Source organism: Talpa occidentalis, unplaced genomic scaffold (genome assembly GCF_014898055.3).
Source record: "Talpa occidentalis isolate TD23 unplaced genomic scaffold, MPIMG_talOcc4v2.1 talOcc4.15, whole genome shotgun sequence".
In the NCBI taxonomy this organism is placed as follows: domain Eukaryota; kingdom Metazoa; phylum Chordata; class Mammalia; order Eulipotyphla; family Talpidae; genus Talpa; species Talpa occidentalis.
This window is the reverse complement of record NW_023601543.1, coordinates 19,621,125-19,646,363: the sequence shown is the minus strand read 5'-3', so window position 1 is coordinate 19,646,363 and position 25,239 is coordinate 19,621,125. Positions and strand designations below refer to the sequence as shown.

The 25,239-nt window shown below is 36.7% G+C and overlaps 1 pseudogene; it reads right to left on the bottom strand.

Moving 5' to 3' along the window:
* Positions 1-1,843: 1,843 nt before the first annotated feature.
* LOC119246804 (U6 spliceosomal RNA) lies at positions 1,844-1,942 on the bottom strand (annotated as a pseudogene).
* Positions 1,943-25,239: the final 23,297 nt, after the last annotated feature.

Sequence of the window (25,239 nt, the reverse complement as noted above, 5' to 3'; positions counted from 1 at the left end):
ACCACATAGATATCTCAATGCAGAAAATGCATTTGACAAGTTCAGTATCTTTTCATAATCAGAATACTCAAAAAATAGATTGAGAGGGAAACTGTTTCAACTTAGTAAAGGCCATATATGACAAACTCACAACATCATGCTCAATGGTTAAAAATTGAAAGCTTTTTCAGAGATTAAAAACAAGAGAATGTCCACTCTTACCACATCCATTTAACATAGTACTGGGAGTTCTAACTGGGACAATTGGAAAATAAAAGATAAAAAAAAAAAAAACGGAAAAGAAGTACAATTTTCTTTGTTATCAGTTGACATCATTTTATATGTAGAAAACCCCAAAGATGCCACCAAAAAAAAAAAAGAAAACAACAAAAAACCCTATGAGAACTATTAAACAAATCCGTGTGTACATTTATACCGCATCTATTTTTTAATTTATTTTTTATATTGATTTTTAAATATTTTTATATCATTGTTCATTTTTAAAGAATAATTGATTCCCCCCACCCCCTCAGGTATAGTCCCCAGAGAGTTTCCTTCCCAAATGCACCCATGCTCCATCACCTCAGTCCCCTGTGCTCCTCACTCCCTCCCTCTGATCCCTCTCCCGCCTCCTCCCCTGCAGGATGTCTCTGATTTATAATTGTCCCTTTTTGTTTTGTTTTGTTTTGTACTGGTTTTATTTTTTTACACTGATGTCTTATTTGGTTCCCCTGTATTCCTGCTATAAGTGAAACCATCTGATATTTTTCTTTTTCCTTCTGGCTTATTTCACTGAGCATCATTCCGTCTAGTTCCACATTGCTGGGAATGGCATGAGTTTATCTTTTTGATTGCCGAGTAATATTCCATTGTGTATATGTGCCACATCTTCTTGATCCAGTCATCTAATTTTGGGCATTTGGGTTGTTTCCAGGTTTTACCTATTGTAAATAGTGCTGCAATAAACATAGGGGTACAGGTGTTCTTTTGAATCAATGTTTTTGTGTCCTTGGGGTAGATCCCTAGGAGTGGAATTGCTGGGTAGTATGGTAGCTCCATGTTTAGTAGACTGAGGAACCTCCAGACAGCTTTCCATAGTGGTTGGATCAGTTTGCAAAGCCACTGGCAATGTACGAGAGTTCCTTTTTCACCACATCTTCGCCAACATTTGTTGTTGCTTGTTTTTTTGATATGTGCCATTCTCACTGGTGTAAGGTGGTATCTCAGTGTGGTTTTGATTTGCATTTCCTTGATGATAAGGGATGTTGAACATTTTTTTCATATGCCTGTTACCCATTTGCATTTCCTCTTTGGAGAAGTGTCTTTTAAGTTCTTCTGCCCATTTCTTGACTAGATTGTTTATTTTGTTTTTGTTGAGTCATGTGAGTTTTTGTATATCTTTGTGACCAGTTCCTTATCAGTTGACTAGAGGGCAAAGATTTTTTTTTTCCCAATCAGTGGGGTGTCTCTCTGTTTTGGCCATTGTCTCTCTTTTTTAATTAATTAATTTATTTATGCAAGCACTGGGTACAGTCAGAAGCGCAGGAGGGTGAGAGAATTCACCAGAGCCAGAGCGGGGAACAGAACAGGCAGACGGATGAAATACACTGCTGAGTGGAGCAGCGGGCATGGCAGGAGAGGTCTGCATGCCATATGGGACCCTTGCCAGCAGCCGGGGATCTAACCAGCTCTGCAGAGGCTGCGGGCAGCTTCACAGCCCAGTGCTCAACTGCTGTGCCACCAAGGGAGGCCCCCAATGTCTCTTGCTATGCAGAAGCTTTTCAGTTTGATGTAATCCCAGGTGTTTATCTTTTCCTTGACTTTCTTTGTTTTGGGTGACGAGTCTTTAAAGATATTATTGCAAAAAAATATGGAACACTTCACAAATTTGTGTGTCATCCTTGTGCAGGGGCCATGCTAATCTTCTCTTAATCCACTTCTGTTGTTGGTCACATAGGTTGGCTAATGTAAATAATACTGCTATGAACACAGTAGTGCATATATCCCTTCGAGTTAGTGTTTTTGCATTCTTTGGTTAGATACTTAGGGATGGAATTGCTGGATCATATGGTAGATCTATTTTTACAATTTTGAGAAACTTCCATACTGCTTTCCTTTGGAGTTGGTTCATTCTGCATTCACACTAAAAAGTGTACAATCATTCCTTTTTATCCACATCCTCTCCAACATTTGTTCTGTAGACACATTTTTTGTATGGATGAAGGGCAAGAGCAGGTGACATTGATAGGCCAGGGGACTGGATTTTCTGGATATCTTTTGTTTGCACTTACATAGACATTCTACATTCTATTCCAGGAGGCTGACCTATATCAACTATATCAGTGAGCTATCTTGCCCTCCTGCTCTTGTCAGTATAGACAATTAAGGAATCTTGAAGAGAGATCAGAGAAAAGAAAATGAATAGCTTCTAAACATTCATATCTCATAACTTTTTGAAGTGTTGGCCTTTGCCTGAGTATATCTTTTGACCAGATTTTACAGCTCCTCTTAAGGTAGTTCTCACATAAGACTTTCTGTCTTCTTTGTCTTATATGTTTTTCTTTTCCTCATTACTTAGGAACCAGGAATGGTCACACTTTAGGATATCACAATATCCTGTGTAATTTCCCTATACACTGCCCACACCATTTAAAATTAATTTTTTTTATTAAATGTTCCTTTAATTATCCTAATTTGACTGTGCCCATCTGTTTCTGGAATATGGATTTTTCTGATAATAATTGTAGAGATGTGGGAGATGGGAACTCTTATGTATTATTCTTTAAAGTAGTATTTAAAAAACTACTTTTTTGAACAATTTGGCAATATCTATAAAGTTGAAATGCTTGTACCCCATGACATAATAGCATTTTATGGAGAAACTCTTTAGCATGTACAGATAGATTCATGTACACAGATGCTCTTTGTAACAATGTTATGATATAGTGTGTGAGTAATCATTTTTTTTAATGAGTGATTGAAAAAATAATTTTTTTACATAATACAGAATATGCAGCAGTTAAAATGAGGAACACACATGTGTCAACATGAATAAAACTGAGAATATATTGTCAGATTTTCAAAAGCTGTGTACAATTTTGTATGACACATTTTAAAACCCAGTAAACAATGCAATACATTGTTAATACATGCATAAAATATAGTAAAAGATTTGAAAACATATATAGTGTATTAGTTATCTCTTCCTATTTAATAAATTGCATTAAAGCTTATTATCTTAGATATTTTGTGGGTCAGAAATCCAAGTACAGCTAAGCTTGGAGCTGCTAGTTTATTGTGCTTCAGGAGTTTAGTCAAGCTGTCATCAGGAGTTACAGTCATTTCAAGACTCTACTGATGCTAAGTGATTCATTTCTACGTTCTCTCACATGGTTGTTGGCAAGTTTTAGTGCCTCACAGTTTGTTGAAGAGTAAGGGTCATAACGTTTTTTGAGGAATAATTATAAAGGGGTGTTTATAATACATACAAATATTCCATAGTTTTTATTTATTTTTCTCTATACATGAATATTTCCTCAAGGATTTTTAAAATCCATCCTCCTCACCTTTTTTGTTTTTTTAGCCATTGATAGTAATGAGAAATATAATTAAATCATTTCACATTGGAAGCACTGTGTTTATTTACTACTTACTATCAATATTATTGACTTTGGTAGGAAATAGAAGGATTCCAAAATCTGTTTGGTGAAGTTTTCCATTCTTTACTTTGTAATGATTTTTAGTTTGCAATCTTTAGGTGATCTTTCTGTCTAAAAGGCAGAGAATTTATGTAGAAATAGTTTGTATTGTGCCTTATAATTCTAACAAACATTTGTGTTTCTAAAATTTAACTTTGTTGTAGAAACACTTTACATTTGTCAATGATACTTTGCTGTTTAGAATATGATTTAGGAAGACATTCTGCTATAGTCACACTCACCAGTTTTCTCAACAAAATAAGAAAGGAATTTAAAAAAAAATCCCTAGATGAATAGAAGCAGCTGTCTTATTGTACAATGACTGAAACAAAAGCTTTAAAGAAAATTTCACTTGGCATGTCAAACCCCCTAGTATTAGGATATGTAATGTTTAAATTTCTCTCTGTGAGCATCTTGTGTGCACTTAAAACAATTCATTTGCATGTGAATTGAGCAAAGTAAAATTATATTCCAAGGTTCATGAAGAAAAATTACTGATTGACAATTTAAATGGGCAAACAGCATCTGAACTACTTTTTACATTTATTGTCAGCCTGGACATTAACTGAAGCCTTTTCTTCAAATGGTATTTGTCATATATTCTAAGTTATATTACACATCACATCATTATTTATAAAGGAAGAGAATGCCTTAACACTTGATTATATGATCTTACCTCTTTCCTGGGTTGATTTTTAAAAATATATGATACAACACAAAGGTTTTCTTTAGCACTGCTTCCTTTTGAAAGATTTCCTGTGCCCTCAGGAAGTGGTGGTAGTTCTACATTGGTTCCTATTTGCTCTTGCCCTTCTAATTCATCAACCTATTCTCTTCCCTCCTGATCTTCATAGAAAAGATATTTGTGTCTTCTTCCTTAAGGGCACCATCTCAAATAGTTATACTGGTCAAGCAGGTAACATAAAGAAATAAAATTGGTCAGGTAGAGATTGGAAACAAGGAAAACCCATGCCCCATCCAATGAGAACAACAGATGATTGCCACAGAAGACTATTAATTATTGCTGTCTATCTGTCTGTCTATCTGTCTATCATTTTCCTATCTTCCAACTTAATGTTAAGTCAGGCATCGATGTTTTGAAAATATGAAATAACTCTGTTTTTCAATGTTATCAACCAATTTTTTTTAAAAAAAAATCACTGTTCTAAATTATACTGTATGAGTTTATGGAATATAACTTGAAGAGCCATCAGTTTATAGCCTCTTTTTTGAGACTTGTTTTCTGTTTTAGATGATAAAATGACATAATAATATAAACAAGTTCCTGTTTTTGTAATTTGTTATTCATGTCTTCATTACTTTTATCTCTCTTTCAGTTACACATTCAGGAAATATTTACTCTGTAAACACAACTTAGTATATTTTTGTTACTGCTTTAGGCACTGGAAATGAAGTGTAAATTGGTCCCTTTATCCAAGGATTTAAGAGTTTACATGAAAGTCAGAATATAAACAATCATGGTGCAACATGGCAAATGTCAGGAGGGAGGCACAGTATATAATGATAACAGAGAAGCCCAACTTTCTCAGTTAATTCAATCTCTTAAATGAGTGAAATGACTATTCTCTCCCTCCAACAGGTCTTTGAGATGAGATGGTAATGGCAGAATGTTCAGAAAACCTAATATGCTAGGCCGGGAGAGATTTGTGGGAGGATACACCTTTCAATTCCTCCTAAACAGAGCATCTTTGTCATTTGGCAATTGAAAAAGATGATGCTTTCATTTTACCCTTTGACATCTATTGAGTGTTATTTCTAAAGTGAAATGCTCAGAAGAGTCAATAGACAGTTCCCTTTTTATATTGCTTTGACTAGGTGTCAGCAATTCCAATCGTATCAGATCATTTATTACTCTGAGAAAATCCCTTGACAAACTCACAGATTAATTTATTGTTGGGGAGCTACTCTGGAGATATTTCTACTTCTTCCCATAATATAGAGAGATGTTCACAGTTCAGGCTAGTTTCAGTATTATGACTTTGTATGAAATATAAGCTTCTAAGAGAATGGAATCAAAGGGAAATCTTGACTTGGTTTCAAATCAAGACCAAATCTCCAAGCACTGTCAAAATCCTGGACTTTCTTTATTGCAACGGTAGTTCATGCAGAGAAAAGATAAGAGTGCCCAGTAAACAAGTAGCTTTTGGATGGCAGATAAAACTGCAAGATGAAAGCCCATGACTGATGGATGGAAAATGTTATTTGTCTGCCTGAGTTGATAGACTATTTTAAGGGAAGTGAGGTAATACCTCCCCAGCAGGCAAATTTCTTGAAGTTGTCTATCTGGAAATTAATTTATATAACTTTAAGGAAAAATTAGTATTATGTGCTTAGTCATTTCCAAGGAAAACTCAAAAGGCTCCAACAGCAGTATTTATTGGAGATTAGGAATGGGAGATTTTCTTTACACTCCCACAGGGAACTTTAGTATGTGTAGAAGTAACAATGTCTAATATTACATGAGCAAAAGCAGCAGTTTCTCACTGGTTCTCACATGTAGAGCAGGATACATGAAATTAATTTTTAAGGCTCAGAGTGCCTCAAAGGAAAATTTCTATAAAAAAACCTGTTACAGCTATTTCCTTTTCCCACTCTTACCTGCCAAATCAGCTATTTCAAACTTACAGGAAAATTCACTGTTTCTCCTCTTTGACACCCTAAGTCTCAAAGTATTTAGAGGTCTCTGTGTTATGAGTATATGATGTGGAACGTGCTATCTGGACTTGAATGTTGTCTCTCTTTCTCTTGTTTGCTGTGTTATCTTGGACTGGTTGAATTTCACTGTACATCAGTTTACTTGTTTTTAAAATGGGATAATAATACTTTGTAGGTTGTTGTGATGATCAAGTTGGTGCTACAACGAAATGGCAATATGCAGTTAATATTGATCACATTCCTTCCGTCACAGATTTCTTCTCCCTAGTAATCCAATGCCACAAGTATTTCAGACCCAGAGATGCAAGCAAGGAAAATAGTTCCAACTCATGAGCCCCCAAAAGATAATACAACTAGTCATCTAGTCTGCTTTTTCAACAGATGAACCCTGATCCCTGACCTCTGAAATTCTGAATTGAGCAGAGAGTTTTTCACCATAAACTTCTTTTTTTTTAATTTTCCTTATATTCTTTGCCTACAGATTTGCCTGCAGTGGTGAAGAATGTTTACTGTTTGTTTTAAGTTTAGGATCTAATGAGCTAGGTATCCTCATGCAGAGAAAGATACTACTGAGTAGAAAGGGAACTTTGCCTAAAAAAGATGTATATCAGTTGCCATACTATGTAGAGATATTCCTTTTTCAAGAGAGTTTTTAAGATACTCTGAACATAGTTTCACAACCCAGCTAGTCCCTTAATGTGTGTCTTAAGCAACAGACCCATGGTGATCTTCATTCTCTGAAGGTCAGAATAGTCACTTGGTCTAATTCAATGACTAGACTTTCAAATACATAAGAAGCCCTTCTCTGAGAGAGGGAAGGCTGGTAGTATATTTGAAAGTACATCATTTTAACCTTATCAGGACTACTACCAAAATTTGAATTTAGAAATAATTACTACTGAGCTCATTCTTAATTTTATTTTCATCTTTGTTTAGTTTTCCTGAGTTCTCTTGTATCTTTTTAACCTTCCTTTCTGAGTTTTCATCCATGTCTTTGATTTTGTTTATTATAAAAGTTAGGAATTCTCTGATAGGGAAAAACAACTATCCATGTCTTGGTGGTTGGATTTTAGAGAGCTTTATTCTTGTAATGTCATATTCCCATGAGTTCCCAAGCTGCTTTGTGTTAAACATTTTTCATCTGCCTATTTTGCTGTTTTAGATTTCCATTTTTTAAAAACATTTGTAGCAATAAGACAATTGAGCTACTTTTACTTTTCCTATAGGTGATTTTGTGGTTTTATTTCATTTAATCTTTTTGGGCTTTGCTGCCTTCCATAGATACTGAGACCTCATTTTAAAGTTGCTGAATTAGCAGGGTTAGGGTAAGGCCTGAAGGGGTATAGCTGCTGGTGTGAAATGTATATGGGGGGGCAAGGGATGGCGTATGTTTTTTGGTACATACAAGTTCCATCCTTTGTGGGGTTCCAGATCTGAGACTGGTCTGTGTGCTGTTAGTGTTCTTTACAAGATTGGTACAGCCCTAAGGTGTTGGGGAGAAGGAGCACAGTCAAGTGCATAGTCTCTGATCTTCTTGCCATGGATCCAGTCTATGTGGAACACTCCCAACTCCTCTGGACTTGTTTCCTTTTGGTCAAGGATGTGTGACTCCCTACCATTTTGCTCTCCCCGAGGTGGCAACTGAGTAGGCAGGCCTGTGTTCTATGCCCCGCCCCTCCAACCACAGTCTTAGATATACTCTTTACCCACCTCCTGCTTAATGAATCATGAGTCTTCTCTGTGTCTGTTCTGTGTAATACTTTTTGGCCTCTGAAGACCAAGGGGTGTTCCAGTTTTGCCCCAAGGTATAGATTCTCTGGGTGTAGTGTCCCTGTGGTTAAATGTTAGGTGATCCTCTTGCTGATCCTCTTGGGAAGCAGGAAACTTCTTCTGACACCATGTTTGTCACATCTCTTCAATCTACTCATTTTTAATACATCTATTCAGATAGTCTATTTTTTAAAAAGATTTATTTATGCATACAAGAGCTGGGGTACAGGCCAGAGGTATGCAGGTGAGAGGATTCAGCAGAGACAGAGTGAGGAACAGAACAGGCAGACTGACCGAAAAACAATGCTGAGGGGAGCAGTGGGTGAGTCAGGAGAGGTCCCCTGCGCCATGTGGGTTGTTCCCTGGTCGGCCAGGGATCAAAATCATACAGCAGAGGCTGCGGATAGCTTCATAGGTTGCGTCTTAACACTTTGCACCACCAGGGAGGCCCAGATAGTCTATTTTTAAATCTTTTTGAGTAGTTTGCGTCTCTCTAGGACTCTGTGCATTTTCTGGGTTATTTGAGATTTTGGGAAATACTTACTCATAGTATTTCTTTATAATCATTTTCATTTTTGCAACATGTATTTTTCGTGATCAATCTAGCCAAGTATTTGTCAGTTTTATAGATCTTTTCAAATAATCAATCTTTGATCTTATTGTTTTATTTCTTTATAACTTTTCTATTTAACTCATTTATTACCTTTCTAATCTTTATTATTTCATCTTTCTTTTTAATTATTTCAATTTTCTCTTACTATTCTACTTTCCTATGGTGGAAAAGCATTGATTTGAGCCATTTTGAGCTATAGCTAGCTTATACCAATCTAACAGAGCCAGTTATACACAACTTTTACCAACTCTGCATTCAGTGGTTTCATATTCATCACTTAAAACTAATTTAGGTTGGGATATTCATATCACAGAAATTAGCAAATGATACAAACGGAGGGTTTCTTTTTAGAGAGCTCATTTGCAAGCACATCACTGATCATATCTGACATGTTTGAACCTCCTTAATTATCTGGCTGGCTATATTAGATGGCTTTAGGACTCTTCTTCTAGGTTGAATTGTAATTTCGGAACTTTTTTCAGTGATTCATTTGAAATATATTCATATTTACAATTTGTATGCACTTAGACTTTTCTGGAGTTATTCCTCAAGTCAGAATCTAGTTGTTATCTTCAATTTTGGGGGGTCAGTAAATTTACTTTTTTTGAACCTATGGTCTCACCTTCATTTCTTTCACTGGTATCTGCAGTGTTTGTGATTCTGAAATTTTAGAATGAGCCTTTTGAAAATGGAAGTTAATGTTCAGAGCATTCTTGGGTAACGGTATTGGCTGAGTTAGTTGTACCTGTAATTATTTTCTCCAGCAGTGTGCATATTTTTTTGCAGGTGCAAACAAGTAACAGCTATCTTAACAAAGAATAAAGCAAATATATAAGTCTGACACCTAGCTGTGAATTATAATCAGGCGCAAAATCAGCCTCTGTTCATGTGCCTTCATTTTACTTAAGTTGGCTAAAAGGAGTTTTTATTTTAAAGTTGTTCTTGAGTCATGACCTTTAATGACAAACTTCTGCCCAACATAGATTGATTATGGCTGAGTTACAAAGTGCCCCTACAGCATTCAGAATGAAAATGCTGACTGTGTGTACCTTTAGTAGAGCCATGCTAGCAGGTACAGCAGGATTGTTGTTCACAAAAAGGTCGGTACAGCATTTGAAGCTGAAGGAATTATTGAGAATCTGTTCACTATTTAAAGATTAATGCACAAAGAATTCACTTTCTATTTGTTACTTGTTTAAGGAAATCAATTAATTTTTCTAGGATGTTAATGAAGTAGAAATTTGTCAATTTATTCAAATCCTACTTTTGCTATTGTATTACTTTGGTCAAATTTTCTCAGTTATTTGAACCTCAGTTTTCTCAACCATATAATGGAAATAGTAGAATACTTAATTTACTATAATCTGCAAATCTGCCTTGCAGGGTTATTATAATATTTAAATTAGGGCTATATGTATGTTTATTTGTATGCATCTAGCATCGTATAAGTTCTTTTTACTTTTGCTGCTATGTCACTTAAGTTTTTTATTTTCCCTTGTATACTATATTTTAAAATCACATTTTTAATTTTTCATGGTTGAAACAAGTCATTTCTTCTAAGTGGTCAGAATAATTCAACTACTAGCAATACAATTTTAGACTTTATCATTGTAATTTCTATAGCTCTCTCTTTTAATATAAAAATATAACTCTTAAACTCTACAGTTGAATTTATATGTGAATATAAATTTATATGGGGATTATAAATTCCCATAAATTCAACTATAAATTCTAACTCATGTCTAACTCATGCATTTCTATAAATTCCATGTAAATTCAACTATAATGTGTGTCTGGAGCCGTCCGGAGCATGCACCGTGTTGCATTTGTGTGCCATGAGTTAAGTTTCGCTTTACCGTTTTGCTTTCGGAGAACCACAGGTTTTTCCTGTAAATCACATGAGACTGGGAGGTACAGGGGGAGGAGCTATGAGGGTATAAGAGGAGAATGCGGGAGAGAGAAGGAGAGAAGAAAAGAGATTTAAGAGGAGAACCACAAGAGAGGAGAGTACTGCGAGAGGAGCAGAGAGAAGGCCAGGGAAAAGAAAGATATGGAAAAGTAAGAGAAGGAAAAGGAAAAATAAAGAAGCATGCACTAGCGTCAAGTTGTCTCAAGCCCCTCATTTCAATCTTCAGCCCTTCTCTTTTCGTGCCTACGAATCCCGTGGGTTGGGACAAATATGTTTATATAGAATATATAAAGATATATTTATATCTTTATAGTTGCATTTCCTAATGCAGCTCTTCAATTGGAGATTTGTGTCATTTATCGTGGACTTAATTTTTTTTAAATTTGTGGGACCCTCGCTGGCAGCCGGGGAATGAACTGGCGCTGCAGAGGCTGCGGGCAGCCTCGCAGCCCAGCACTCAACCGCTGCGCCACCAGGGGGGGCCCTCGTGGACTAACTTTTTATTACATACTTTTCTAAATATTTAACATGTTTTATCTTCAGTCTTTATATTCCAAATAGTACATACCATTATGATTCTCATATTATAGATGAGGAAATTAAATCACTTGTCTAAATAATCTAATGATTAGAGTAACCAGATTACACTCAGGAGGAAGTCACTCATGCTAACCCCCATGTCAATAAACCAAAACTCAACTATTTATGTCTACTCTGCCAGGAAGGGATGTCCTAGTTCAGCCAATCAATGCCTTTCTGCTCAGACACATTACCCAACCAGCTCCCAGACTTTCATTTGTTCCATGTAAGGAAAGTAACGCCGCTTTAACCAATCTGCAAATGCCCCATATAGCACCCTTGTTTATGCTCACTTTGGTCTATAAAATCTCTTGCTTGTATAACAATTCAGACCTTTCTTCTGCCAAATTGAATGCTGCCTCATTCATGAGTCACTGAATAAAAGCCTAGTAGATCAGTCAATTGCCTATGACAAATTTTCTTTAACATAGCCAAAGTACAAGGAGGAGGTGGAATTGTAATCAAGAAGTTTGTTTCCTGAGACTTTAAGTATTTGTTACTCAATTTATGGTTCATGGACCATGAATGTTGGCAAAGTGTGGAGCCTGTTAGAAATGTATAATCTCTTGCCCCACACTTACCTACTGACTCAGAATATGCATTTTAACAAGATTCTCAATTCTCATATATACATTCTCAAAGTTTGAGAATGCTTATTTAAATCATCAATGGTTGTTATTTGAGTCTAGTCCCTGTCTAATTCATACCTTTCTTATATAAACCTTTAAGTGAACAGTAGACTATTAATACTAGAAATAACCTCATATCTAAGAAAATGAACAAACCAACACTTCTGTATAACAAAATAATAAAATAAATGTCTACTAACAATAGCGCAGTAGAGTTTGAATTGAAAACAGACTCTCAGGTCTACCTGGCAGTGACTTCCAATGAGATTGAAAAAGATTTAATAGGGTAAACTAAAGGGAAATTTATAGACTATCTCTTGTATTTTCAATGAAATTTAAGAGAACATGGATTTCAGAGTAATGGTAAAATGAGCTGGAAGCCAACATCCGTACCCTTGTATGCCCATGCTTCAATAAGGAAAACAAATTAAAACAAATATAAATTGAGCTGGTACCAAGTCTCCTGGATATAAAAAGCAAACGTAGTATTCTGGCTCTGTAAATACTATTCATCAAATATAGACTTGTTTTAGTTTGTTTATTGTTTGAAACAAATGCAAGGCCATGCTCATGTTAACAGGAGAAATATTCTTTGCCCATTTGAAAATGGATTGTCATATTAATTCCAGGAAACATGAAATCTCAACATAAGATTTCCTACCAGGAAAGCTAGTGAGGAAACCAGCTGTATATCTCTCTGTGGGGAGGCTGAAGTGAGATAAGGGCACCTGTTTTCATGATTTGAGAGAAGTAGAGTCTGCATATGCCCCTCTATAGGCAGTGATATCTGTGTGGATAACAGTCTCTGCTAGTGCTGAGCTGAAACCTGAGACACTCTAGTTTGCAGAAAAATAGGACCTTATGAAGGGAAAACTTTCTTCTTTTGTAAAGAAGAATGGAGTTTTTCATGGGAAGACCAAGACTGTACTTGGAAAGTTGTAAGAAGAACTGCATAGATAGGGTTACTGAAAAGAGCAAAATTAGGTTGATGTAAATAGGAAGTTTCAAAGGCCTTTGTCTTGTGTTATTTAACAGAACGATCAAGTTTCATAACTTACAATTTCTGATACTACATTGTGCTACTATTTTGAGTATACATGCCCACTAAATAAAGAACAAAATATGTAACTATTATATATATTTTGTTTCGATAAGATGGTGTGGATTACAGTAGAGGCAGGATATTAAGGGTATCAGTTAGTCCCGTGAATTTTCAAGTGGGGTCACTTTTTGTTGACAGCGGTTGGTGATACCTATTCATCAGGAAAGACCCTGACTAGCAGTTTCACTGAATTCCTTCAGGGGCTTGTGATAGGCAGTTTTACTAGAAATTTACAATAATTGAAGTAGGTAATTTCATTTCTATATTGGAAGTTACTCTATATTGCTATATAGAGATGTGGCTTTCCACTCTTTTTCTTTTGGAAATTAATTTATTAAAATATAACATAATACAGAGAAGTACTCCAATCTTAACTGCTTTATGAATTTGTTTGAAGTGAACATTTTTCTATGTAATCACCACCCTGGCCCACATAGCGAACATAGTTAGCTCTGTAGAATTCTCTTTAGCAGCTCTACAACCTTCTTATTATCTCAGTGATCACCACTGTTTTTTACAGCGTATATTATTATTGTTACCATTTTTTGAACTTTAAATGTAAATTGAATCATATGGAAAATACTCTTTTGTCACCTTTTGCTCAAATTTATAAATGTGTAATTGTAAATTCATCCATTGTAATATTCATGTGTTGAATAATCCTATTTTCATCCCTTCATTTATCTGTAGTGTTCAATGTATAGATGTGCCATAATAAGTCTACCCATCACTTTCCCACCAGTTTTGTCATTATGAATAGTATTGACATGATCCTACGTTAAAAGGTCTTGATATTTGGTGATCCTGTCCAAAATATCCATTGAGATGTTTCGTCCATGCCAAATGACTTTGAAATTTGGTCTCATCAGTGAGCATCCTTGAGGATATTTGGTTCATGATTTATTAAAAACTGCAAATATTTGCCAAAATTTTATTTTAGTGTAACTCATGATGAATATGTAGTGCTGCTGTGGTAGACAAGGAACTGTAGAAAATTCCAGGAATTGGGGGGCAAAAGGGGCATATACTTATTGGGACTGGCAAGTTAGCTGCCAGCAGTCCTAAGTGTGTCAGCTCAACACCCACCCTGTAGTTACTGTTCTTTTAGGGAGGTGGCACTTGCTCAACTACAGTAGCTTAGGGTCCAAGGGAAGCCCTCAGCATCTGTGGGAGGGTGGCTGGTACCTGAATGGATGCCAAGCTAGACTTCAGCGACCCCAGATGTGTCTGTAGTCCCAGTAGTTTCACCTCAGCACCTGCCCCACAATCAGTGTTCTTTTGGGAAGGGTGGAGAGTGACCTGCTGCAGTGGGCAGAAGCAATTGAAGATCTTGCAGATCAGGCAGGGGAAGGTCATTTGCCTTTCCTAGTGTCCAGTATCTTTTCTGGCAAGGCCTTTCTCAGGTTTTCCTACCCTTTCTGATGGTTTCTGTCTCTCCTCTTTGAGGAAAGGGTGATCATCAAGTTCTCAGTTCTATTCCAAGTACAGTTGCCCTCTTGGCGCATGCTGTTCTGCTTTCTCTGGGAAGGAAGAGATGACTTCCAGCTACTGCTCCTCTGACCTCTTAGATCCTAGTTCTCTAGTTCTCACTATGATCAGACATTCATATTTTCAAAACTGTTAGAATTGAGCAATATCTGAGCATGAAAATATTATTAAAATAAAACTCACACTTTGGTTTGATTCCCTAATTTCCTTTTGTTTATCTGTTGTGTACTGTGTGTGCCTGTGGCTGTATATCATTGATGAATTTATTTAGCCCCTGTAAATCTTTCCTTCCTCATCTGAAAAGTGACTAATATCTACACCATAGGTATATTTAGGGATTAATGAAGTAACAAATTTAAAGCAAATAGCAGGGTGTTTCATACATAATAATTTATCAAAATTTGTAACTATTATAATACCTAATGCTAATCATTTGTGAGATGTATAAACAGGGAGTATTACTGAAATAAGATACCTGAAATCATATTTTTTACTTTAGAAAAACACTGTAGGAGATAAAGGAAAATGATCAGTAGTATTATTTCATATGCATCGAAGATTATTTTACAAAATTTTCAAAAGTCCTTCTGCAATTTCAGTTGTTTTTTCTTTGGAATGATTTTCACATTTATTTCCAGATGGAGAAGACCCTTTGAAAAGGGGATTATATAACAAAAGTAGTTTCCAAGGAGTTATCTGTCTTTCATCTCTCATGATGGTCTATTATGAAATGACTTTTATGCAAGAAATGCACACGCACTTATTAAATATTGTCTTGGAAATAAGTATGATTTATTACCTTTGATTGACATCAAACAGCAAATAGAATGTATTTCATGACAATTATTATCAGGTTAAGAGTTGATTGGTATCAACATATTCTATACTTTTGCAGTAAAGTATACTTTATATCGTATAATTTTTTATTATTTAATTTTTATTTTTATATTCCCCTTACAATTACAACCCCCTTATTTTGAACCCAATCCCTCCTTTCTCTGCCCCCCACCCCCCATAGAGTGTCTCTGGTTCATAGTTGTTTTTTGATTTTGTTTATATCCTATAATTTTGCTATAGACCTATGTAGAGATTTGGATCTCAATGATTCTATTAATTACATACCACTGACTAGTCTACTGCTCTAATTTTGGTTACCTCTGTGACTTTGTAGAACTTGCAACCTTTTATACTCTCTCTGGAACACAATGTTTTTGCAATGATGACAAATCGCAGTAGTAGATATCATTGATTTTAGTTAATGAAAAACTTCTTACTCTCTTTTCTTTTAATGGGCTATTGCCAGAATTTTATAGCTATTGGCCTGTGTTTCTTTTTGAAGTTTCTTGTACTTTCAGGACTTGGGGAAGCATATAATGTTACAATGAAAATATTGAGGCAGGTTTATCAAATTAGTTCTAAGGTCTGTGCTTATAAACTAACCAGGGCTGGAAGTAATAACAGAGAAAACAGACTCCATTTGATGAATAAGCAATACTTGGACAGGTTGTATTCTATTTGTGTGCGTTTGCAATTTACAGGTATGTGATAAACAAGTGGTACTTATTTAATTGCATTACAGTATTAATCTTGTTTACCCCCAATTTAAATGGAGGCAGGGGGAAAAAATAAGAACATGACTTTCTTTCCATGACACCTCTAGATCAGTGTTTCTCAAAATGTGTTTTGTGCGCCACATTTACAAGCAGAGCAAAAGAAAGTTTGTTTTCTTAATTCTATCTAGTTCCAGTGTCAGCTCTAAGGACAATTGTCAAGTCATCAAGGTTCTTCATAGGTACTTTTTTGCTACTGCTTTATTTCTTTTTTATTTTTTCATATGCTCTGTGCCTATTACTTCCTCCTCAGTGACCCAGAGGTGGTCTCCATTTTCATTCAGTGCTCTGCTTGGGATATTTCAATCCATTCCTTCTTCACGGCTCCTGCCCAAATTTTGATCATTAAAAAAAAAAATCTTGTTCTGATATTCTATTACATCTCAGTACTAAGAGCTAGTTATGGCCTCATGTACTGAGAAACAGGCCATGATTTGAAAAGGGATAACAGCATTTCTCACTGTGCCCCTAAGATATTAATCTAAGTAAGCCTAGTTGGCCCAGCAATATAGTTTATACTTGCAGGTTTTTTTTTTTAAATATTTATTTATTTATATAAGAACTGTGTTACAGGCCAGATGTGTAGGAGGGTGAGAGGATTCACCAGAGACAGAGTGGGGAACAGAACAGGCAGACTGATGAAATACACTGCTGAGAGGAGCAGCGGGCGAGGTAGGAGAGGTCTGCGGCGCCATATTGGACTCTCCCTGGCTGGCTGGGATCAAACTGGCACTGCAGAGGCTATGGACAGCTTCACAGCATGGTGCTCAAACATCTGCGCTGCTAGGGGAAGCCCTACTAGCAGTTTTTTTAAGAATGTGTTCAAATATGGATTTATTGTCCCATGATTATTCTTTCTCTAAGAGAGTAATTAGAGGTCTATGATGGATAGCCAAGAAAAATGACATTAGAAAAGTAGGAGTATAGAATATATTTATCCCAATATCACTGTTCTCAACCTCCATTATTATTACAATGTAATTTTTTGTTAGAGTCAACTATTACCTAACAATTTATCACAGCATGGAATTATAAGATGCTCGGGAAATTGGGTTTCTTTTGGGGGAAACCAAATGTTCTAAAATTACACTGGGTGATGGTTGTGCAATCCCATAAATATACTAAATGTTATTGAATTGTATAGTTTATTTTTTTAAAGATTTATTTATTTATTTATACAAGCACTGGGTACAGTCAGAAGCGCTGGAGGGTGAGAAAATTCACCAGAGCCAGAGTGGGGAACAGAACAGGCAGAGTGATGAAATACACTGCTGAAGGGAGCAGCGGACGCCACAGGAGAGGTCTGTCACGACATGTGGGACCCTCTCAGGCGGCCGGGGATGGAACCAGCATTGCAGAGGCTGCGGGCAGCTTCGCAGCCTAGCGCTCAACCGCTGCGCCACCAGGGGAGGCCATGAATTGTATAGTTTAAAGGAGTGAACTGTATGGTATGTAAATTAAATCTTTAAAAAAGATATTTTTAAAAGATGTATTATATCAGAATATCTGGAATATTAATGATTAGGAGGCTGTAGATTATAGTGGAAATTCTGATTCATATTTCAGAGTCAGACTGATCTGTCTGAATTTTAGATTCACCACTTACTAGCTGCGTGACTTTTGTTTGGCAAGTTACTTAAATTCTCTGAACCTACTTTTGTCACCTGTAACAAAATTCTCATGGTAATTTTGAAGACTGCGTGAAAGTATGCATCTAAAGTACTTAATAGGATGCCCGGCACTATTGTTATTGTATTGATGTATTCCTTTCTCAATGTGCCTCTCTTCATTTATTTGATTATAACTGAGGCAAGATACTACCATTTTCATTAACTAGGTAGAAAATTAGTGAATTAATTGCATATCCAGATAAAATACATAATATGTCATGATTCTTAACTTTCCATCTGAAAAATAGTAATAATCACCTAGTAAGGATGGTATAAGTATTAGAATAAAATAGATTTCAGCACTAAAGAGATTACATAGTGCTTGGCACATACATTGGTAGAACTCTGTAAGTGCCAGCTCCATTCTTTAGTCTTCCCCAAATAATGCTTCATATTTGGCAAATAATATTAGTTTCAACAAGACTCCTAGGTGGAAAAATAATGAAGTTGCTTTCTTAAAAGTATTGGACATCAGACATTTTCAGTTATTTTTATCATTCCTTTGATTAATATTGATACATTGGAGAAAAGAGAATCCTTGATACCTTTATGCAGAATTCCTAATATCTCACGAACAATTTGTGTGAATAATAGTCATTTCTACTTCAGAAAAACACAGGGTGACCGGGAAGGCCATTGGAGAGAAACTCCTAACATAGAGAGAGGCATAAAAGTATCTGGACAGGCCTCACAGGAAAATAAATAAATATGGTACCCAAGCGGATGTTCATGTTCCAGAAATAGGGAAAGGATGTTCTATTTACCAATGCCATTCTTCAGCAAAGTGCCAGTGCTTCTCAGTATTGGAATGCAATCCTTATTTCTGACCATTTTTCAGGAGTCCCACCGTATGGCAGTTGAAACTGACCAAATGTTCACTGGGACTGCCTTGACAGGGAAACATAAATTGTCTGGAAAATAACAATGAAGAAATTGCCTTTGGAGTTTGGGATGTGGTAAAATGAATTCTTTCATTTGTACACCTAGCGAGTGTACAATCAGAGTAATTTTCCTAGGAGCCTAATCAATATCTTCTCCTGGTGTTTCATATTGAGCTCTACAGAAACAAATCTGAAAGTGGAAAAGTGTTCTAAAATTAATTTGCCAGTTCTGGTCATAACAGATAGTCTAAGGGAATTCAGGTATTTGTATTTGTGGCCTGACTCTGTCATGTATATCTTGTGAGATGAATGGACAGAGTAGATAGTCACACCTTCTACCTAGATTATTTAATTAAGAACAATTTATGATTAAGTCTATGTAAACATGACAAAAGTGGATGCTCCTAAAATGCATTCAGAACAGAGGGTAATGGCCTTGTTTGTATATAAATAAAACTGATAAAAGGTAACTCATGTCCTTCTGGTGTCCCCTAGCTATCACATTTTGTTGGAAGTGTCCATTATATAAAGTAAGTAAATACTCTGAAAATTATATACATGCAAGGTGATATACTTTTGAAACTATGCCAAAATGACTAATAGATATGTGACTTATTTATTTATTTATTTATGCAAGGGAATATCAACCTCTAAACCAAACAAGTAAAGCAAAACACCCAAGTGCTATGACTTTTGCTGAATGGTCACCATGGTACATTTGTCCTTACCATTTCCAGAATTGAAAAACAACAGATACCAGAGTAATATCTGGTTTGTGTGATGTGAGGTGTAATAGATCATAGGTTGTTTGAAGTCGAGTTATAACTGAGGGCAATATATAATTTTAATCAGAAAAATGTGATTTTAAAATCCAAATTAATTTACCCTACATTTCGATTAATCGCTGGTGTGAGTGGTACGGTAACATGCACCTGAAGGGTGTGATCCTATAAATCTATATCATATACAATGTTGAGAACCAGTGTTACCTCAATAAAAACATATATGTATATATAAATATATAAGTAAAATACAAATGGGGAAATTTTTAAAAATAAAATACAGAAATGAATAATTTGAAATATTAAAGACAAATCTGTTCCTTCACTAGCATCTAAGAATATTAAATTTGGGAATTCTTAGTTCTTAAAACACAAATTCTGTTTTAGAATTTTTCTAGGAAGGAATAAGAAATATAAGTCATGGGTTTGTATTTGAAATTCTTTCATAACACGTGATTAGTATTGTATAATAGGAGTATAAAATTGTTTATTTTTGAAAGTGTTGTCAGTGATGGCAAAAGTCTGAACTCTAACCTGTTTAAAGTCATTATTAGATACTTGCCAGGGGAATCTAATGAGTGATTCCAAGATGTGGTAAAATAATGAGCCTCCCTGTGTGTAGAAACATCACTCTGTGTATTGCTGCAAATTCCTAGAGATTAAGTCCGCCTGATTTGGAGAAGGGACCTGCTATTAGTTAACATTTTTTTAAATTTCATTTTTCTATGTATATTTTATTTACCTATTTATCTATCCCCCTTTCCAAATATTTCCAATTATATGTTTCTTTATGTGGTTTGTACTTTTTTTTTATGACTTTCTTTGCCATTTTTCTTAACACTACACTTTTGTTTGAATGGTGGTTGTTACATAGCCACGGATACCTAGTAGTTGACTATGCACTGGAATAAGCTTTCTCAGCTTAAATTGTATCACGTAGAGCAAGCAATAAATGGAAAAATCTCTGTTGACTGGAAAAAAGTTACTGTATGTTGACAAAATGTAACTAATTTTACATGTACTTGCAATGATTGCTTTTTGCAATTCAAAATACCCTGCAATATTAAACTTGTGTATGCTAAAGTAAAGCCATTTTCCTGAGATGAGATGCTTCACATTCAATTATATCAGAATTTTTCATCTATGACTGTAGATTTCAGACTTCACTGTGCATCTACTGAATTTGAGACAGTATTCAACAGAGTTGTTGTTTACAGTTTTTGGTAATTAATGTAGAGGAGGGGAGCTATAAGCAAACAAAAACCAATTATAAATGTTTTTGGTTTTTCAGAAAATATTGATAAATTGAAGTGATAAGTTGACTGCTTTGGGGTGTTTTAAAAATTTCACCTACTACTATCAGCCTAAGTGAGATTAAATGTGGGAAAATAAAGCAAAGAAATTAGCCATTGTTTACAGTGCCTGCTTAGTGTCATTAATTTCAAGAGTCTTGGGCGTAGAGAAACTAAGTAGGTCTTTATGATAAATGCAAAATAGAAAACATAATTGTTGTTTGTTTTGTCCACCAACAGGTATAACCACAACATCCAGATGGTGTCAAATTTACTGCTGAGACACAGATTGATGTTTATCTCCAGTATTTTTGAAAGAATTAGAGGACTTAGCTTCTTTGTCATCTTAGCCAGAGCCATGGAGATGAAAGCATCTTGGACTAATAAAGGTAAGCGTTTTTCCTTGTAGAAAGTAAACATTTGGAGGGCGGAGCAACATGGCGGCGAGGAGACGCTGCGAGTAAGATCTCCCATTAAAAAAAGTTAATAGGGAGGAAAAGCGGCAGGTCCCAGTGAGAACTGGGACACGGAAGATAAACAGACGACTCCAGCAAACTACCTGAAGAAGAAAGTGGCCATAAAAGAGGACCAGAAGGGCAGAAAGCGCAGAACCCTGCTCCCCTCCCCCGCCCACAGAGTCGGCACTCTCCGACCAGCAGAGAGGAGGAAAAAAAAAAAAAACAAAACGACCAACAAGAACAAACAACGCAGCAAGCGGGACTGGGAGTGGAAAGGAACTATTGCAGCCACCACACCCCGTGAACGGGAGCTGTGGAGAACCCTGCAGGATTCGCCACAGCGGTGAGCGAACGGCTTCGGGCGCCGCCATTAGAGAACAAAGAGACTCTGGAGGAGACCTGCACTCAGCCCCGGGCCCGCTGGTAAGATTGCGTGGAAAAGCGGAGCTCTTGGTGCGCTTGAAAAGCAAACGCAGATCGGGATCTCGGTTGCCCAGGTCCCCGCGCCTGTGACCTAGGCTTGCGGGGAGACACGCGGAGGCCCTCACTGGGGTGAAAGTCCCTCACTGAGTGAGCAGGAACCAGGCGCCCAGGCACTGGAGCGGTGGAAAAGGCGCCATTCCCGCGCCACTGAACTGGGCTACAGCCCACGTCCTGGACCTGAGGGCTTTGGAACTGAGACCCGGGACACGAAGTTTGGGGCGTGGGTTCTCCACGACGGTGGGGCACAAGGCAGACACAGCACCCCAAATCCGTTGAGGTTTACCCTACCATTCCCGCTCTGTTCCCTGTCCCACGGGGTGGGGGAGGCGAAAAACAGCCCCCCAAGGACAATAGGAGAGATCTCTGGCGCCACCTAGTGACCAGGAAAAAAAAAGTCACTAACACCCCATAGAACAGGGACACTTCTTAAGATTGCTTGAAAAGGGCAGAAGGCTCCCGGAGGAGACAGTGGCCAGCTGGGAAGTTAGCTCATGCCAGGCACCTTCCGACCAGCAGTCTGAGCCCACAGAGGGAACAGGCACCCACGGCCGGGGCAGACCGGGCGCGCAGAAGAGTGTGCCTGAGACTGGAAGCGCAGGGACTGAGTCCCGTGTTGCCATTTTAGAACAGGGACATTTTTTCAGTAAAGACTGTCTGAAACCAGCAGAAAGCTCCCTCAGAAGCCAGAGATGGCTCCTGGAGGAGCCAGAGGGGAGCGGAGAAGTTCACCCAAGATGTCGGCCAGTCCAAGCAACACAGTGTCCCAATGCATACGACAAATTAGAAAACAGAAAGTAGGGAGTAGAAGAACCGCATGCAACCTAACAACTCCTCAGGAAAAAAGCACACCACAAAAAGAAAACCACCCTCCAGATTACAACGACAGTAACTTGAAAGAACTTCTGAGACTTCCAGAAAGAGAGTTTAAAATTGCTGTGATTAAAAAACTGACAGAAGTCATAAAGGAAAACAATGATATGAGAAAAATGATCAACGATCAGAAGAATGAAATTGAGTGCGTAAAGAGGGAAGCAAAAGAAACGCAGGAGATCAAAGAATTAATGGAGGAACTAAAGAACTCTGGGAAAAGCAATGAAAGCAGAATAGATGAAATGGAAGAATGAAATAAGTACTCTTGAAGACACAGAAATAAAAAGAACCAAAACAGAAAAGGAAAGAGAAGTATGAAGGAAAAAGAACGAAGAAAGACTTCGGGAACTATCTGACTCCATGAGGAAAGGAAATATAAGAGTTATAGGAATTCCAGAAGGAGAGGAGAGAGATTAGGAAACAGAGAAAATATTCCAGGAGATAATTGAAGAGAACTTCCCAAATGTGAAGAAGGAGCTGAAAATTGATATACAAGAAGCAAGAAGAACACCAAACTTCCACGACGAAAGGAAAAATACAGCAAGACACATAATAGTAAAGCTCCCAAGAATCCAGGACAAGTTAAAAATAATGAAGCTGACAAGAGGGAAGAAACAGACAACATTCAAAGGAAAACCAATCAGGCTGACATCGGACTTCTCTGAAGAAACACTATGGGCAAGTAGAGAGTGGAGGGACATAGTCAACAGACTCCAAGAAAACAGATGCCAACCAAGAATACTCTATCCGCAAAGCTCTCCTTCCTCTATGAAGAAAGAATAAGGACCTTCCCAGACAAACGAAACTCTGGAATTTCATTATGACTAAACCCCCACTCCAAAAAATACTACAAGGAATCCTAAAGCCAGAACCTCAGAGGGACGAATAACAACGAAAGAAGGCCAAAAAAAATTATTAAAAGAATAAATAAATAAAATCAAAGGAAAGACAAACACAATGGCAAATACAGATGCTAACTTATCAATATTAACTCGTAAATGGACTAAACTCTTCAATAAAAAGACACAGAGTTGCAGCCTGATTAAGAAACAAAACCCAACCTTTTGCTGTCTCCAGGAAACACATTTAGCTACAAAAGATAAAAATAGGCTCAGAGTTAAAGGATGGAAAACAATCCTACAAGCAAATGGACCAAAAAAGAAAGCAGGAACAGCTATACTTATATCAGATAAAACAGACTTCAAACTCAAAAAAATAAAAAGAGACCCCAATGGCCACTACATTATGATCAAGGGGACAATACTTCAAGAAGAAATAACACTCATTAACATATACTCACCAAACGAAGGAGCACCAACATATATCAGACAACTGTTGTCCTCTCTGAAAACAGACATCAGAGAAAACACATACGTAGTGGGAGACTTCAACACACCACTATCAACAATGGATAGATCAACAAGACAAAAAATAAGTAAAGAAACTAAAGCTCTAAATAAGGACCTACAGCATTTGGGCTTAACAGACATCTATAGAACACTAAACCCAAAAAAACGGAGTACACATTTTTCTCAAGTGCACAAGGATCATTCTCCAGGATCGATCACATACTGGAGCACAAGACATACATCAACAGATACACCAAGATTGAAATCATACCAACCATCTTTTCTGACCATGAAAGCATCAAACTAGAAATAAACCATAAAAAGAAGGCAAGGAACTTTCCTACCTCATGGAGATTAAAAACCACACTACTGGAAGACCACTGGACTAACGAGGAGATCAAAGAAGAAATTAAAAATTCTTTGAATTGAATGACAAGGAGGACACCAATATCCTAAATGTATGGGATGCAGCAAAAGCAGTAATAAGAGGAAAATATATAGCAATAGAAGCTCACATCAAGAAACAAGAAAGAACTCAAAGAAACAACCTAATCTCGAAGCTCAAAGATCTAGAAAAAGAACAACAACAAAAAAAAAACCCCAAAACCAGTAGAAGAAAAGAAATAATAAAAACCAAAGCAGAAATAAATGAAATTGAAACTAAAAAAAAAATCCAAAAGATCAATGAAACCAAGAGCTGGTTCTTTGAAAAAATCAATAAAATAGACAAACTCCTAGCCAGGCTCACAAAGGAAAAAAGGGAGAAAGCACAAATAAACAGGATCATCAATGAAAGAGGAGAAATCACAACGGACACAGCAGAAATCAAAAGAATAATCAGTAACTACTATGAACAGTTATATGGAAACAAGTTCAACAATCTAGAGGAGATGGACAAATTCCTACAACTCTACAATCACCCAAAGCTAGATAAAGAAGAAATAGAACACCTAAACAGACCAATTACAAGCAGCGAAATTGAAATGGTAATCAAAAACCTCCCCCAAAACAAAAGCCCAGGACCTGATGGATTTACAAATGAATTCTACCAAACATTCAGAGATGAATTAGTGCCTATCCTTCACAAACTCTTCCAAAAAATTGAGAAGGAAGGTATAATACCTAACACGTTCTATGAAGCCAACATTACACTAATACCAAAACCGAACAAGGACAACACAAAAAAGGAAACTACAGGCCAATCTCCCTAATGAACACTGATGCAAAAATCCTCAATAAAATTTTACCTATCAGAATCCAACAATGTATCCATAAGAGAATTCACCACGACCAAGTTGGATTCATTCCAGGGGCACAAGGATGGTTTAACATCCGAAATCAATCAACGTTATCCTACACATCAACAAAAGAAATATAAAAACCATATGATAATATCAATAG